This window comes from Nematolebias whitei, chromosome 22 (assembly GCF_014905685.2).
Source record: "Nematolebias whitei isolate Nwh7 chromosome 22, NemWhi1, whole genome shotgun sequence".
NCBI lineage: Eukaryota > Metazoa > Chordata > Actinopteri > Cyprinodontiformes > Rivulidae > Nematolebias > Nematolebias whitei.
In genome coordinates, this window is record NC_056519.1 from 28,573,204 (window position 1) to 28,579,059 (window position 5,856).

Genomic DNA, 5,856 nt, shown 5'->3' on the forward strand with positions numbered 1-5,856 from the left:
CATACGGCTGCAGCAGATCAGTGAAATAGAAGGGGGCAGAACTGTTCAGTGATTTAAAGACATACAAGAGTATTTTGAACTGATGTCAGCCAGGCAGTCAAGAAGAGGTTGAATAGAGCATGCCTTAGGGGGAAGTAAATTTGACAATCATTGGCATAATTTGATAAAATTATGCAACAGTCAAATTTCACAAAGATCCACCTTGTAAATGGACAGGGACCGAGCAGGATGGATAGGGGCCTCTGGAGGCTTTGTCGGCTGTGAATGGACTTTGGGAGCATGCTCGGAGCCCAGAAAAAAAAATTTGATAATACGGGGAAATAAACTGTACCACATACTTGAATTTGAGTTTTCCAAGCTTTACTTCGTTTACTGTGATCAAAATTTGCTTCCTTAAGCATTTTTCTGAGCAGGATGTGCCGAGCGGGAACTCTGTTTCCAAGAATGCAATGTGCATTGCCTTTGCAACCAGGTGCTTGAGTCACCATGGCTAGATGCCTAGCAGCATTCTCGGGCAAATTTTTGCAAAATTACGCTGGGGATAGCTGTAAAACTTGCTGGAAGCATTGTTGATTCGCCGAAGAATAAACCGTGACAAGCTGACGCCAATCGGAGCATGCTCAGAGCCACGGCTAGGGCTGAGTACTGAACTTCGGTTCTTTTTTGGTACCGACCAAACTGTTTCGGTCAGTGAAAGTATCAAAACATGCCACGTCTTTCAGTGTCACATTTCGGTGATTGGCTGTAACGTGAAACGTGGCTTCAGCACGCAGGCAGGTAAAGCAGATATACGTGGTTACACCCACAGATGGCGGTCACGTGTGTCTGTGTTGTGTGAACGTATGCAGCGCGTGTGGCAAACCGATTCAATTTACAAGCGGAAAGTTGCTCCGTGTTTGTCTGCAAGAAAAGTGGAGCACAGCCATCCTACTCAGTATTTAAATTAGCCTGTGGCTGCCAGAGAGCCTGAACGACCTGATTTAACATCTCCATGACCGGACTCTGTTTTGCACAGAGGACAACACTGTGTCTGGGATTCAGCTGGTAAGTTTATGTTTGTTAACTGCAGCTTCATTGCTGCAGCTTATTACATGCATCGCACGGTGAGTTAACTATCCATGTAATGCTAACTTTAAGATATTAGTGTGTAGCTTTATTATTTATTTAAAAAAACATTGTACGTAATGGAAAAGGGAATGTCAAGAGAAAATTGGGAGAAGTCAAAGATGTGGCTGTGGTGGGTGGACCACAGGACCAGTGTGGCACAAAGACCATTAAAAAATAAAAGAAAGCTACACACGAATAGAGTGTGGCTGTATTTTATTAAAATAAACAAAAGTTATGTGTAGATTTAGTTTATTTTTAATTTTTTAAATAAAATAAAGCTAAATTTAATATCTTAAATTAAGATGTTATTAGTGTGTAGCTTTATTTTATTTTAATAAAATAAAGACACTAATATATTAAATTAAGATGTTAGTGTGTAGCTTTATTTTATGGCTATCTATATAGCTAGCTAAAGCAAGAGCTAACTAAAGATTGACAGTAACAAAGCTTAGCTTGTAAAAATGTGCTCATCCACCGGGTCAGCTGGTTAAACAGTTAATCTAATTTTCACTATTTATGTTCTCCTCACAGGAACCTTTGACCCTGATGCGAGGACGACAAAAGGACAAAAGAAAAGTGAGATGAGTGCCACAGGACAGTCACAAACTTTGTTGTTAAAAGTTTGTTAGAAGTTCCTTCTTCTAGATGTAGCCACACACCAAAATGGAAGTCGGTATCTCACTGATTTTTCAAGTTATGATGCTCACAACATATTTCCAATTCCCCCTCTTCACTCCACAAAGGTGCCCAATAAGGGAAAGGGAAGATGGATGAGGAGTGACAAGTGTATCAAACAAAATAGTTACACTTACTGTCTGAAGATTCTGAAACTCTGAAGAGTTCAAGATTCGCCTATTGGGAGGAGTTGAGAAAGTATCTGCCTGGGGTGGGGTGGACGTACTTGACCGCCCCCTATTACACGGAGAATGCCTCTCTGGATCAGTTGCTGGCTTCTGGAAACGATAAAGTTGCTATTTGTTTACCTCGTAATCAACAAAGAAAATTACAATTTGTTGCTTTTCTTCAGTTTACACAGCAAGAACTCTTCTCTTCCAGTGCAGCTGTGGATTCCCTGCGGTACAGCGGTGGTGAGGAAAACGTTCTGTCAGTCAACTGAAGAGAGGCCTGCAGGGATGAAAAACAACAACTGTCCAAGTGCCAGTGCATCATCTTACATAGCTTTTAAAACCCATTTATTTTCTTTTACATGATCCAGGTTCTTTGAGGAAAGGTCCAGGTCACTGCCCTGAAGACTCTGATCCCCTTTGGTCAAACAGACTTTAAGCCTGGGAGGCAATGGGGTTGACTGAATGTTGGAAATAAGAATGAAAACAAATATAATTTATCCTAATTTACAATTCAACTATCACAGGAGATCAGGAAAATCTTTCCCTTTGTTCAAGAGAAATACTCACCAAAATACACAAAGTAAAACGTTTGCACACAAAGCAGAACAGAATAACTACAGATATGTATACAAATTGTAAATGTTGGAAAATGTTTTAAATGCAGTCTTACATGCATGGTTTTGGGCACGTCATCCAATGGGCTTCCTGAACCTTCATGGGCTTGTTGGATGCAAGATAACAAAGAAAAAAAACGAAACAATAAAATTTAAGAAAAATAAAGTTTCTGGAAATCAATAAGTGAATAAAAACAGATCAAGTTTCATGAAGACACTGCCACCAGGGTTACCAGTTCCACAAAAGACCAGAACATTGCTCAAAACACTACATGGATGTCCTCAACTGATTTATTTATTCATCTGATGATGAATTAAATATGGCACAAGTAATGTATACAACACAAATATTTTTAATTTATACATATATTTAATCAAATATCTTGATACATGCTCAAAAATCCAGGAAGAAAAATCTAAAAGTTAAGTTGGGTCCTATGGATGGATTCATTCTCAGTTTCTCTGAAACTTCCACAACATACGGAATGACCATTGGTGGTCATTCCTTATGTTGTGAGAGTTTCAGAGAAAATGAGAACATTATTTTATACAAATGACATCCCACTGGCTTTCAAATCCCAAAATACATTACGGCAATGACTGGTCCATCCCAAAGATCCAGTCTCCCGGCACAAACAGGCTAATATTGTGATCAGTCTTACATTGGGGAAACTAAACAGCCACTGGCCAAAAGAATGGCCCAGCACAGAAGAGAAACATCATCAGGCCAGGACTCTGCAGTTTACGCTCATCTTCAGGCCAGTGGTCACACTTTCTGGGATGAAGATGTTCACATCCTTGACAGAGAGGATGTTTGAGAGGAGTGAAGAGGCCATCTTTGTGAAGAGAAACCGTCCATCATTACACGGGGCATAGTCAAGTCACATTTATTTATATAGCACATTTAAAACAGTAACTGTTATCAAAGTGCTTACCAAAAAAGATCACAGCATCAAATATTAAGATATTACAGCAACATAAATAAAAGCAAAAAAGCATGAAATATGAGAAACAATGAAATACGAAATGAGATCACACTGTATTAAATGTCAAGGAGTACAGATGTGTTTTGCGGAGAGATTTAAAAGCAGAGACTGACGTGGCCTGTCGAATGTTGATGGGCTGTTTGTTTTAGAGTTTAGGGCCATGACTGAAAACGCCCGATCTCCTCAGAGCTTCAGCCTGGTTTTTGGTATGGCCAAAAGCAGCTGGTCTGACGATCTCAAGGCCCGACAAGGAGTATAAGGATGAAGGAGGTCGGAGAGGTATGAGAGTGCAAGGCCATTAACACACTTAAATGTCAGTAGAAGAATAAAATTAAAATCAACTCTGACACAGTAGTGGTGTGCCTTAAATGCAGTTTCATGAGGATGGCCAATAGATGGTCCATTGTTTGGACAGGTCCTGGGCGTTCCATCCTTTCGTCTTTTTTTTTGTAGCTGAGACACATAGAAGAGAGCAATCATTGGGTACAGCAGTAAAGCTGTCACGTTACTTTGTTTAACACAGGTTTATTACAGCCTCAATTCAAGTCAGTAATCCCTCTATTTACTGTTCCAATTTTCCATTGCCGTTTTTGACTGACTTTGTAGAGTAGGAGAAGATGGACGGGACAAAGTCAGGACTATCGATGTCTTCAGATGCCACTCCTGTACTAATAAAGCGTATTCCAGTGACTGAAGGTAATTTAATGAAAAAAGCAAATGGTTGGCCAGCGCTAACTGGCATAGAATGTGTTAGCGTACAACTTTACAACTAACACACGATTAGCAACTAAACTCAGTATCACTTAACTAAGATATCTTGGCTTGTAAGCTAGATACACTCGAGTGATCAATTGTTCTTATTTTTGTTTATACTACAGGTCCTTCTCAAAAAATTAGCATATTGTGATAAAGGTCATTATTTTCCATAATGTAATGATAAAAATGAAACTTTCATATATTTCAGATTCATTGCACACCAACTGAAATATTTCAGGTCTTTAATTGTTTTAATACTGATGATTATGGCATACAGCTCATGAAAACCCAAAATGCCTGTCCCAAAAAATTAGCATATTTCATCCCACCAATGAAAGACAAGTGTTTTTAATACAAAAAACGCCAACCTTCAAATAATAATGTTCAGTTATGCATTCAATACTTGGTCGGGAATCCTTTTGCATGAATGACTGCTTCAATGCGGCGTGGCATGGAGGCAATTAGCGTGTGGTACTGCTGAGGTGTTATGGAGGCCCAGGATGCTTTGATAGCGGCCTTAAGCTCATTCAGAGTGTTGGGTCTTGCGTCTCTCAACTTTCTCTTCACAATATCCCACAGGTTCTCTATGGGGTTCAGGTCAGGAGAGTTGGCAGGCCAATTGAGCACAGTAATACCATGGTCAGTAAACCATTTACCAGTGGTTTTGGCACTGTGAGCAGGTGCCAGGTCGTGCTGGAAAATGAAATCTTCATCTCCATAAAACTTTTCAGCAGATGGAAGCATGAAGTGCTCCAAAATCTCCTGATAGCTAGCTGCATTGACCCTGCCCTTGATAAAACACAGTGGACCAACACCAGCAGCTGACATGGCACCCCAGACCATCACTGACTGTGGGTGCTTCACACTGGACTTCTGGCATTTTGGCATTTCCTTCTCCCCAGTCTTCCTACAGACTCTGGTACCTTGATTTCCGAATGACATGCAAAATTTGCTTGCATCCGAAAAAAGTACTTTGGACCACTGAGCAACAGTCTAGTGCTGCTTCTCTGTAGCCCAGGTCAGGCGCTTCTGCCGCTGTTTCTGGTTCAAAAGTGGCTTGACCTGTGGAATGCGGCACCTGTAGCCCATTTCCTGCACACGCCTGTGCACGGTGGCTCTGGATGTTTCTACTCCAGACTCAGTCCACTGCTTCCACAGGTCCCCCAAGGTCTGGAATTGGCCCTTCTCCACAATCCTCCTCAGGGTCCAGTCACCTCTTCTCGTTGTGCAGCGTTTTCTGCCACACTTCTCCCTTCCCACAGACTTCCCACTGAGGTGCCTCGATACAGCACTCTGGGAACAGCCTATTCGTTCAGCAATTTCTTTCTGTGTCTTGCCCTCTTGCTTGAGGGTGTCAATGATGGCCTTTTGGACAGCAGTCAGTTCGGCAGTCTTACCCATGATTGTGGTTTTGAGTAATGAACAAGGCTGGGAGTTTTTAAAAGCCTCAGGAATCTTTTGCAGGTGCTTAGAGTTACGTTGTTGATTCAGATGGTTTGGTTAATAGCTTGTTTAGAGAACCTTTTCATGATATGCTAATTTTTT

General features: G+C 41.0%; 1 long non-coding RNA gene across 1 annotated transcript in view; it reads right to left on the minus strand.

Annotated features, from left to right (window-relative positions):
* Window positions 1-2,395: 2,395 nt before the first annotated feature.
* The window catches only part of LOC119428021, a 36,158-nt gene continuing 32,697 nt past the window's right edge, over window positions 2,396-5,856 (minus strand). Inside the window, exons 2-3 of the long non-coding RNA XR_005187681.1 lie at window positions 2,626-2,675; window positions 2,396-2,413 (exon numbers count right to left, since the gene is read on the minus strand). This is a non-coding gene — a long non-coding RNA (uncharacterized LOC119428021). The remainder of the gene's footprint in view (window positions 2,414-2,625; window positions 2,676-5,856) is intronic.